Genomic DNA, 12,196 nt, shown 5'->3' on the forward strand with positions numbered 1-12,196 from the left:
TCCACCAAAAATTATGTCATCTACAAACACTTCTGCTATCAACATCTTGTCTCCATCAGTCTTCAAATAAATGTTCATGTCTTCATTGGTACGTTTGAATCCAATTTTGATCAAATGTGCATGTAATCTACTATACCATGCTCTCGGTGCTTGCTTTAGACCATATAGTTCTTTATACAATTTACACACCATTTCTTTATCATCAGTCAAGGAAAATCCATTTGGTTGTTCAATGTATACTTCTTCTTCTAGAATCCCATTTAGAAAGGTTGACTTGGCATCCATTTGATAAACTTTGAATCCCTTATATGCAACACATGCTAGCAACATCCTTACTCTAATCTAGCAATGGGTGCAAATGTTTCACCATAATCCTCACCTTCTTCTTGAGCATACCCTTTGCAAACTAACCTTGCCTTTTTTCTTACAATTCTTCCTTCTTCATCTAATTTATTCCTAAACACCCATTTTGTTCCAATCATATTCTTATCTTCTGGTCTAGGAATAAGTGACCATGTCTAATTCTTCTCAATTTGATCTAATTCTTCATTTATTGCATTCACCCAATCATCATCCTTTAGTGCATCCTTAACAGACGGGTTCAATTTTAGATATCAAACATGAGTTCTCTCGGATCTTTCTCCTAGTTTGCACACCTTCATTCTTATCACCAATTATCTCCTCTTGTGAATGGTTCAGTCTGACATATCTAGGTATTGTCTATGTTAGTTCTGCATCTTCTACATCAGGTTCTTCATCTTCTTCCTCACTATCATCACTTACCAGTTCAGCATCTAATTTTGCATTTATCGGTGCTTCATTATTCATTGCCTCCGATTCAATGATCACAAACTTTTCCTCATTGTCATCCTTTTCATGTTTTGATCTGCTTGTACCTTCAGACTTATCAGATAGATCATCAACTTTTACATTAGCACTTTCAACAATTTTCTTAGTTCTCTTATTGTAACATTTATATGCCTTACTCTTATAAGAGTAACCAAGAAAAATTCCTTCATCAGATTTTGCATCAAATTTCTCAGTGTAGTTATCTCTCTTAATAAAACATTGACTTCCAAAGATTTTGAAATAACTTACTTAAGGATTTTTTCCATACCATAGCTCATAGGGTGTCTTATTGTTACCACTCTTTACCAGTACCCGGTTTAAAGTGTGTAAAGCGGAAAAATCAAACCCTTAGTTGTTCTCCCCTCCCCAACTCCAAGGAGAGAGAAGGGAGAGTCACTAGGGTTGATGGTTTTCACTTAGGAGAGACTTTACATTCAAAAGAGGGGTTGAAACCCACAAGATCCAATCCCACGCAATGCAAGATTGGATTCTAGATGAGTTTCAAGGGTTAAGACATCAAGGATACCCTTTTTTGTAAAGAATGTAGAAAGATTGAACTAGGAATGCATGTAAAGTAGGAAAGATTCGCTTATAAACAGAGATAGGGCTATGGGATGAAGCTGCGGACCTGGAATTAGCAGTAAAATGTCGAGACAGTGCTGTTCTGCAAATTTGAGCGAAAGTTCACGGGACGATGGCGCCCGACGTGCACATGGTCCTCTGAAAAATCCGCGAAACGAAGGGGGATCTGTTCATCTCTACACAAGGATTCCAGATCTTCAATCACAGCCGCGTACCTGCCACCTACACACAGAAAAGAGAGGACGATTGGGGGGTTAGGGATGAGGGGTTTTCCTTTAGGTCAAACCCCGGTTTTGGAATTAACCAAGAAATGAGAATGCTGTAAATGTAAATGTTTGTAATGTAAACAAGTACTGATACCTTGTTGTAAGAATGTCTGTATTCTTACATGCGAAGGTGTAATGTATGTAGTATGTTGTATGTTGTGTGTGATCTCCTCTTCAATGGTTGAATCCTTGTCTTGAATGCAACACTTAGCCTTGAATGGAGACTTAGAATGCTCAATTGCTTGAAGGAATGCTTGAATGCTTGAATGTTTGAATATCGCTTCCGCGTCTTGCCCACATATGTTTTTTTTCTCTTTTTTTCCTCCTTCCTTTTCTAGGAGAGGAAAAGTAGTTTATATACTTGTCAATTAGGGTTGATAGACTGATTTTCCCAACCTTAGGCCGACCAGGAAACATTATTTTCCAATTTGCAAACTTAAAGACCCGATGCCCACAAGAGACCGGGCCCCAAAATAGGGCCAGGGACCAGGGCGCTAGGTGCCATGGTCCTGGGGGACCAGGGCGCTGGGCGCCCTAGTCTAGAAGGACCAGGGCGCTGGGCGCCATGGTCCCACCTCCCGGGACAGCAGGGTGCAAGGAGGGATTAGGCCAGGGTGCAGAAAAATGTAGTTTTTGGTGTCGTAAACAGGTTTCGGGGTCTCCATTCAGGTTCAACGTTGCGCCGCCATCGTGAAGACCCAAATGCAGTCGAAATTGCAAGTGTCGCAATTTTAGGATGCTACATTTAGCCCCCACTTTAGCGGGAGTATAAGCGTACACTCATACTTCCGGTAAAGTACAAGGAAACAACATTGAAAAAATTTCACCACGTCAAGGAGGCAAGATACACCAAGCCCCCAGTGGACTAAGGATCTTACGACTTCGATTGACAAAGTAAAAGGGAAGATCACGAGGGAGAACCATGACTGTCAGTAGTAAGGTTCCCTCACTATGAGTCATGCAAGAAAGATATCAAAAATTTTCAAGGCAAAGCTAAATTTGTCAAGAAATTTTCAAGTATCTTGAAAAGATATGAACGGGATGTATGCCCCCCTATGTTAAAGCGATCGCACACGCCTCATCGGGGGTGATTGCTTTAAGGTAGTGATACATATAAGAAATGAGAAAGGAGCACGTTATCACAAGGATTTAGCCCCCAAGTGTGAGATAAGCCCAAGGATAATAGACACAAAACACAAAGCACAAGGTGACTTCGCTTTCCTCGGGGTCAGTATGCTGTATGATAATTCATGTATATCATATGTATGTATGCATAATTGTTCTTCATTCCCCAATCAAGGAAGGTCACCTAGAAGAAGGGAACACATGTGTCTTTTGAGTCAACATGAGAGAGACCAAAAGAGATCTCAATGTTTTGCATCGTCCTCAAGTAGACAACACTAAGGACAACAAATAGAAGAATGAGAATAACACATAGAAGAAGTAACAAAAGAGATCAAGAGAGGAGGAGAGAGTCTGCTATGCTAATGAAACTAGTCTAGCACGTCATCTACCCCCCAATCTTGCTGATCAATATTTCGGGAAGGTAGGAAACACGCTAGAGGAGGAACATCCAACACAGCAGATGGAGCTATCACAAGATCCAAACAAGGGCTATGTTCATATCCCAAGCCACGGTGTTCTTGTCTAGGAGCTAGGATAAGTGCTTTAGAAAATTCGTTAGATAGATGGTTATCAACATCAACATATTCATATTCACTATCAGAATGAACAGGAGTAACATTTTCATTATAAATAACATTTTCATCTATATCATCATCAAGATTTATAAAAATAGGATGTTTAACTCGCACAAGATCAAGACCATCATGCATCTTATGTTTAGGAGATTTCGGCTCAATCATCGGCTGAGGAGAAAATGGAATAATATTGGCTGAAGGTGTTTTTGGGGATTGCAAAGTTTGAGAAGAAGCTGCCTGAGCTCTAAGATGACACTTTCGTCAGCGTTCAGGTGCAGAACGATTTCGTCTAGTCTTAGTAGGAAGTTGAGAAGATTGAGGAGGAGGAATGTTCTCATCCTTATCACTTGGGTGTTTAGGTTATGGTCTCTTAGGTTGAATAATAGGAGAAAAGGAAGGTCTCTTCTCTCCATAAGAGGAAGGAGGAGGAACTGCTCCATATAAGGGAGGAATATTCGGTTTAGGAAGGAGACCAAGTCCATCATGACGAGGAGGTATAGGTCTACTTTTAGGAAGTTTATTAGATATAGGCATAGTCACATTCATAGGGATAGGTTGGGAATCTTCTTGAGGAAAGACATTAGTTTTATCTTTCAAAGGAAGAACTTCCTTCTCAAGAACAATAGGAATGTCAAGTTTGGGTGTTCTAGGTTCACTTAGAGATAGGATCATATCTTTTTTCCACTTTTGATAAGATTTGAAAAGATGATCACTTTGCGAAGGAAGAGATTGGAATTGTTTAGGCCAAAAGTAATCAATAGGAACGCTAGAAGTTCTTTCAGCTGGTTTAAAGAGGCTATGATTGACAGTAACAACTTCACCATTATGGGGAAATTTCAAACACTTGTGAATAGGAGAAGCAATAGCTTTCATGGAAGACAGCCAAGGATAGCCTAGCTTCACACGAAATTGTTTGGACGATGGAATAATAGCAAAGTCCACATCAAGGGATTTGTTATGGACCTCAATAGGTAATGTAATAGAACCAATTGTAGGAGAAGAAAATGCATCAAATAGTTTCACAACCACATTTGTTTTGTCATAGATCACTTGATTCAATTGCAAAGTAAAAAGAAATTCTTCAGTAATGATATTAACCATACAAGAAGGATCAATAAGCACTCCACGGCAGGGTGTATTCTTGACTTTTGCAACTATATATAAAGGACCATCAGGTGTCCTGATAGTTTCACTAGAATCAAAGGTGATGGAAGGTTCTTTAGGGATTTTTGGCTGCTCTACAAAGTTAATCACATTTGGAGTCATGGACACAAGATCATCAGGTGAGACAGAGGAATAATTAGTATCAATCGCATTAGAGGTATGAGAAGGTAATGGATCAGTAAAAATCTAAAGATTTTGGTTAGGAGGAGCTACAGATGTGTTGCCTTTATCATTCACACCAGAAACAGAGATAATATTATTATCAATCAAATCTTGAATTTTACCCTTTAAAGCAAAACATTTTTCAGTATCATGCCCAAGATGACGATGAAATTGACAAAAAGATTTGTTATCAAAATAGGGTGAATTAATCTTTGCAGGATCTATTTGCCTTATAGGAGGAAGAGTAAGCACATTTTGTTCCAATAACTTATTCATAATACTATGCAATGATTCATTCAAAGGAGTAAACTTTCTTTCTTTCTTGAAAAACTTAGAAATAGGAGGCACACCTGATGCCGCATTCACATTGTTGTTGATGATGTTTTCATTGAATTTAATGGACTCTCTGTTTGGTTTAAACTTCCCAAATGGTTGTTGACTACTATCACCCTTATCACTCGGAGCCATAGGATTTGCTTGTTCCATTTGACTCACAGTCAGTTGATAATTGTGAAGAGTTGCGCACAACTGTTGGAAAGAAGTAAACTCAGAAAACAGAAGTTTTTCTCTAATATCTTTTTGTAAATTAGAAATAAATATTCTTTGAATATCATTGTCAAGTACTGGAAAAGAAATTTGAGCATACAAATGCTTATATCTACCAATGAAATCAGTCACTTTTTCTTTAACACCTTGTTTACAATGCATTAAATCAATCAAAGTAACTTTAGGACTTATATTGTTTTGAAATTGTTGAATGAAAGCATTTGCAAGTTGTTTGAAAGAAGTAATAGAATAAGAAGGTAACGAGCAATGCCATTGTAGGGCTTTATCTCTTAATGTTCTAGTAAATAGTTTTGCAAGCAACCTTTGGTCATAAGCAAAATCAGTACATATTGTTTGAAAGGTCTTAACATGTGTTAGAGGATCACCCTTACCATTATAAAGCTCCAAATGCGGAATTTCAACATGTTTAGGGGGAATAGCTCGAACAATGTCAAGAGAAAGTGGGCTCGCAACATCAAATGTGGGCACACTAAACTTAGATTGATTCATAGAGGCAATTTGTTGCTGTAAAGAAGAGATAGTTTGTGCAAGATTGTTAATGGTTGCTTCAGTCGAAGAGTTCATATTAGACGTGTTAGATTGTGATGGAGGTGTTATGTTATTGAAAGAAGGTATTGATTGAGAGTAAGGTGGTGGAACACTATGATAGTTAGTCATAGGAGATGATTGGAAAGGAGGAACACTACAAGGAGGAATGGAAGGGTTAAATGAATTGCCCCCTTGCGTCATGTTCATTTGTGGAGATATAATAGGAACACTCATTGAAGGAATGAATGAAGAAGTCGGATTGAATGAAGGAAGAGGGTTGATTGAAGAAGTGGGATTGCCCCCATGACTAGTGATCATAGGTGGAATGTCTTGTATTGAAGTAGTCATTATGTTTGATGTAAAAGTAGGTATACTAGCCATAGGAGTTGTCAAAGGAATAGAATGATTAACTTGAGTAGGAGGTTGTGTATAGCCTAAGGTTTTGGCACAACTTTTCATAGGCATCACATTCGAATCCACAATGTGTGCAATAGCACGCAAAATATCAATTCCATTCTTATCACTTTGAATCATACGTTTTAGACCCTCAATTAATGAAAGAGCTTCACTATCGGGGTATTCTTGAGACATCCATTGTCGAAAATCATCAAATTGGTTATCCAATTTTGAAAGTTGTTCTACAGAAACCTCATGGAGAGCTTCTTCCTCATTAAGAGGATTAGAGGAATTACCCATGTCCTCGTTAAAAAGGCCATTCAAATTAGGTTCCATCTCCTCAGTAATTAAACCTTGGAAAGACTTAATTCTAAGGCTTCGTCTAACGAGAATAGTGTAAGTAGGGCTTATTGTTGTAAAACTCATGTACTAAAGAAAGAGAGAAGATTTTGAATTTTAGAGGTAGCAAATTTCAATAAAATCAGCCAATCTCCTAGATTTAAGCTGTTAAATGCAATAAGGACAATCTCCCGAAATTTTGGAAAAAATGTCCGGGACCGTGGCGAACGGAGTGCACACGGTCCTCGCAACTTTTTTCAAAATTTTCAGGGATGAGAGTTATGATGATTTTAAAGCTAATCTGAAAAAATTGAGTGATTTTACGATCTATAGATAGGCCAAATTAAAGTTGCAATCTCAAAATTGAACCCTACCAAGATTGTTGAAAAATGCAAAATTTGAATTTTGAAAAAGAGAGGGAAACTGAAATTTTGAATTTTATGATTTTAGAGGGAATGCTGAAAGCAATGCAAGTTTTGAAATTTAAAAGTTGACTCGATTTCATGCAAAATTCGAATTTAAAAGTGGAAATCAAAGATGTTGCAATTAAACACCTAATTTCAAAATTCACAAATTACAAAAATTTGAATAAAACACTAAAATTTCGAATGAATGCTAACACACTTTTCAGATTTAGGACAGTAAGAAACACAATTTTGATATGAATTTTAATTTCAACAATTTTTGAATGATTAGAAGCCTCAATCCAAGCAATCGCTAGACCAACTTTGACTTTAATTTTGAGAGTGTTAAAATTGATAAAATCAGCCAAAATTCTGGATTTTAGCAGAAAAATACAGTAAGATCTAGCTCCCGAAATTTCAGAAAAAAAGTCGGGGACGATGGCACTCAGGGTGCACACGGTCCTCGCAACTGTCTTCCAAATTTTCAGGGATGAAAGATATTGTGATTTTATTGCGGAATCCAAAGTTACAGCCGATTTGGAAGTGTTTTGATTAGTGAAATTATCAGTCAAAGGTTGAATCAAGAAGGTTTTAAAAATTAGGGTTTTGACATTTAACCACTTAATTTTCAGAATTAAAGCACAAATATGAATTGACAATTTGCAATAGAAGGGTAGATCTGAAACAAGCATTAACAATTAAACATTTCACAAGTTTAATTACTAAAAAGAAAATTTTAGGGTTTTTTATGCAATCAACCTCTAAAATTTGCAAAAGATCAAACATGGAAATATAATTAGGAAGGCAAAATTTTCAGATCTAACCATGAATAATCAGAATGAGGATGTTCACGTCGGGTTCACCAAAATGTAAAGCGGAAAAAATCGAGCCCTAGTCGTTCTCCCCTCCCCAACTCCAAGGAGAGAGAAGGGAGGTCACTAGGGTTGATGGTTTTCACTTAGGAGAGACTTTACATTCAAAAGAGGGGTTGAAACCCACAAGATCCAATCCCACGCAATGCAAGATTGGATTCTAGATGAGTTTCAAGGGTTAAGACATCAAGGATACCCTCTTTTGTAAAGAATGTAGAAAGATTGAACTAGGAATGCATGTAAAGTAGGAAAGATTCGCTTATAAACAGAGATAGGGATATGGGATGAAGCTGCGGACCTGGAATTAGCAGTAAAATGTCGAGACGGTGTTGTTCTGCAAATTTGAGCGAAAGTTGACGGGACGATGGCGCCCGGCGTGCACACGGTCCTCCGAAAAATCCACAAAACGAAGGGGGATCTGTTCATCTCTACACAAGGATTCCAGATCTTCAATCACAGCCGCGTACCTGCCACCTACACATAGAAAAGAGAGGACGATTGGGGGGTTAGGGATGAGGGGTTTGCCTTTAGGTCAAACCCCGGTTTTGGAATTAACCAAGAAATGAGAATGTTGTAAATGTAAATGTTTGTAATGTAAACAAGTACTGATACCTTGTTGTAAGAATGTCTGTATTCTTACATGCGAAGGTGTAATGTATGTAGTATGTTGTATGTTGTGTGTGATCTCCTCTTCAATGGTTGAATCCTTGTCTTGAATGCAACACTTAGCCTTGAATGGAGACTTAGAATGCTCAATTGCTTGAAGGAATGCTTGAATGCTTGAATGTTTGAATATCGCTTCCGCGTCTTGCCCACATATGTTTTTTTCTCTTTTTTTCCTCCTTCCTTTTCTAGGAGAGGAAAAGTAGTTTATATACTTGTCAATTAGGGTTGATAGACTGATTTTCCCGACCTTAGGCTGACCAGGAAACATTATTTTCCAATTTGCAAACTTAAAGACCTGATGCCCACAAGAGACCGGGCCCCAAAATAGGGCCAGGGACCAGGGTGCTGGGCACCATGGTCCCACCTCCCGGGACAGCAGGGCGCAAGGAGGGATCAGGCCAGGGTGCAAAAAAATGTAGTTTTTGGTGTCGTAAACAGGTTTCGGGGTCTCCATTCAGGTTCAACGTTGCGCCGCCATCGTGAAGACCCAAATGCAGTCGAAATTGCAAGTGTCACAATTTTAGGATGCTACAAAGTGTATACAACAGTAATGACCACTTCTCTCCAAAATTTTCTGGATACATCACCATGTTCATCACAATACTTAACAAATTCATTAGATGTGAATTCACCTCCTCAGACTGATCTTAAACACTTCAAGTTCTTACCGGTTTCATTCTCATCTAGAGCTTTAAATGATTTAAATTTACTAAATTCTTCTGATTTGTGCTTCAAAAATGTCACCCACATCAATTTAGAATAGTCATCGGTGAAAATCATGAAATACCTATCACCATAATAACTCTTTGTTCTCATAGGGCCACAATGATCAGTATGTACCACATCTAAAATATTCTCAGAAAAACAATTCTTGCTCTTGAAATAAATAGAGGTCATCTTACCAATTTGACAATCTTTGCATATCACACTATCTAGTTTGACAAGTTGGGGTAATCCTCTTACAACACTTGACTTGCTTATCTTAACCAAATTATCAAAATTGACATGATAACATCTTTTATGTCATAACCATCTATCTTCCATTCTTGCAACTAGACAATTATTAATATTACTATTCAAATGGAATAAGTTACCTCTAGTTTGCTTCTCGGCAACAATCAGTTAACCATTACCTCCAAGAATTTTGTAGACTCCACTTTTAAACTAAGGCAAATAACCTTTATCATTGAGCTAACCAACACTTAAAAGATTATGCTTTAGACCATCAACCCAAAACACATCATCAACATTACTCTTCCCATTTAGAGAGATTGAAGCTTTACCTTTCACCATGAAAGGAGAGTTATTTCCAAATCTAACAACACCTCCATCAAATTCATTAAGGGTTATGAACTTACTTTTATCTCTGTTCATGTGGTGTGAGCAACCATTGTCTATGATCTATTCATCACTATTCTCCATATGAGATACTAGTGCCTTTTCATCTAACAGTTCCTCCTTCATGGCTACAAACACAATCTCTTCATTGTCATCTTCATATTCAGACTCTTCATCGGTCACACCTTCATCTACTGCAACATAACAATGTTTATTTCCCTATCCTTTGAATCTTCTAAACTTCTCTCTCTTATCAGTGTTAGGGTAGTTAGCAGTAGTATGACCAATTTTACTACAAGAGAAACACTTCAAAGGTAGCTTTCCTTTATACTTACCAGTGCCTCTTGGAAATCATTTTGCTAACAATGCCTCAAGTTCCATCACTTGATCTTCATTGTCTTCATTTCCCCATTTACTTCCATGACTTGTCCTGCACTCGTGATTTTGACATATATCTTTTCCTTTTCTAGTAGATGAACTAGTAACATAAGCTTTAAAGGCAGATTCAGTAGATTTGTCTCACTATTGTCAAAACTATTTAACTCAAAATTTGTAAGCTTACCAATCAATGAATCAACAGTTACCTTATCCTTTAAAATAGATCTAAGTTATTGGATTGCAGATACTCTTATAGCATACTGATGTTGAAGAGTTCGAAGCATTTTATTTACTATAGCATCATCTTCTATTTTACCTCCATCACTCTTTATGTCGCCAACAACTTCTTTGATTCTCTGACCATACTGTGCAATATTTTCTCCTTCAAGCATTCTCATGTCATTGAACTTTCCTCTCAAGCTTTCCTCTTTGGCTCTTTGAACATGCTCATCTCCTCCATAGATTGTCTCTAACTTTTCCCAAACCTCACTTGCAATTTCTGATCCTTGAATATCAATAATATTCTGAATCAGATAAAATACTTACAATAGCTTCTAGGGCTTGCATGTTATCTTGATGTTCTCTAAGTTCATCCGGTGTCAAGGGAGTAGTGGTAAGAGCAATATATGTTGTTTCAACTTGCTTCCAATATTGTGCACCAAGACCTTTGATGTAGATCTTCATTATGTCTTTCCAGATCTTGTAGTTATCTTTGTTGAACTTAGGACCCTCTTTCTTCATCATCTTGACTTCCTCATAATCTTTCCCTCAAGCGGTTAGGCTTTCTGCACACAGAGGACCAAAGCTCTGATACAAATTGTTAATCTTATGAGGATCTAATTAATACTGAGAGGGAGGAAATCAATATTAAGACCAATTGAAACTTTAAACCCAAAAACAAACTTATATCATATTTAACATCATTTATCAGAATGTCTCAACTTATTTTATTAGATCTAACAACCTCTTTATCAAATTTTCTCAACACATTAATCAAATCATTTACCACATCTATCAATACTTTCACCACTTAAGCAATCATATAGATTTTATCATATACCAACTTATTATCCTTATGAATCAGATCAAATACTTTCTCTAACAACTTCTTATCAATATTGGTAATCTTTGATAAATGTGTGATAAAACATCATAACCGGTGTCTCAAAAATAATGCATGAAATGAAACATAAACAAGAACATCGCATGAAAAAATAAGTTTTTGACGTGGTAACACAAATAGGGAAAAACCACAGTAGGAGTTGGCACCCACAAATATCTGTAGTCTTTTTAAGTACACCTTGTTAGGAGCTTACAATACGCCATGTTAGGAGCAGGCCCTGTTAGGAGTCACTCGATTAAGGGATTTTCCTAACAGCTCAGTGTTACCTCGTCATTCGTCACTCATAACAAGAGTGAGTCACCTTGCAAAATTTTTAGTTATGTCCTTATCTTGTTAATAATTCTTTGGTTCAATCCCTAATCCTCCTATAAATCATTTCTAAGTCCTTAGTATTACGCTTCGATAGTCTGTTTGAACCTCCCTGAACCATCTTGAAAAGAGTTCATAGTGTTCATTTAGGTACCACAGGTTCTAAGTTGTGTCTAAGATATTTTTAGGCTAATGTTCACTCAAGTGTTTTGTAGCAGCTCTATTTCATGATCGTGGATGATGTTGCATATCCTCTTTCTCCAGACCATGAACCATTGGAACCTAGTTCAAATAGTTCAGTGATGTTCAAAATGTTTGATGAAGTTCAAATACTGGCGGGATCAACAAATTTAATCTTTTCCAAAGGAAATCTCCTTGGCGTAGCATATGCTTTGAACTACCTGAACCATCATGAAGTGAGTTCAAAAGGTTCATGGATGTTCAAATCAGGTGGGTCCCATAGAAAAGACTAAATGACATGATGGTGCATTTATTACTAAGTGTGATGAAGATCTGACCATATCTCAGGTGACGTCAACTTGCCAATTTTTGA

This window comes from Cryptomeria japonica, chromosome 10 (genome assembly GCF_030272615.1).
Source record: "Cryptomeria japonica chromosome 10, Sugi_1.0, whole genome shotgun sequence".
NCBI classification, from domain to species: Eukaryota; Viridiplantae; Streptophyta; class Pinopsida; order Cupressales; family Cupressaceae; genus Cryptomeria; species Cryptomeria japonica.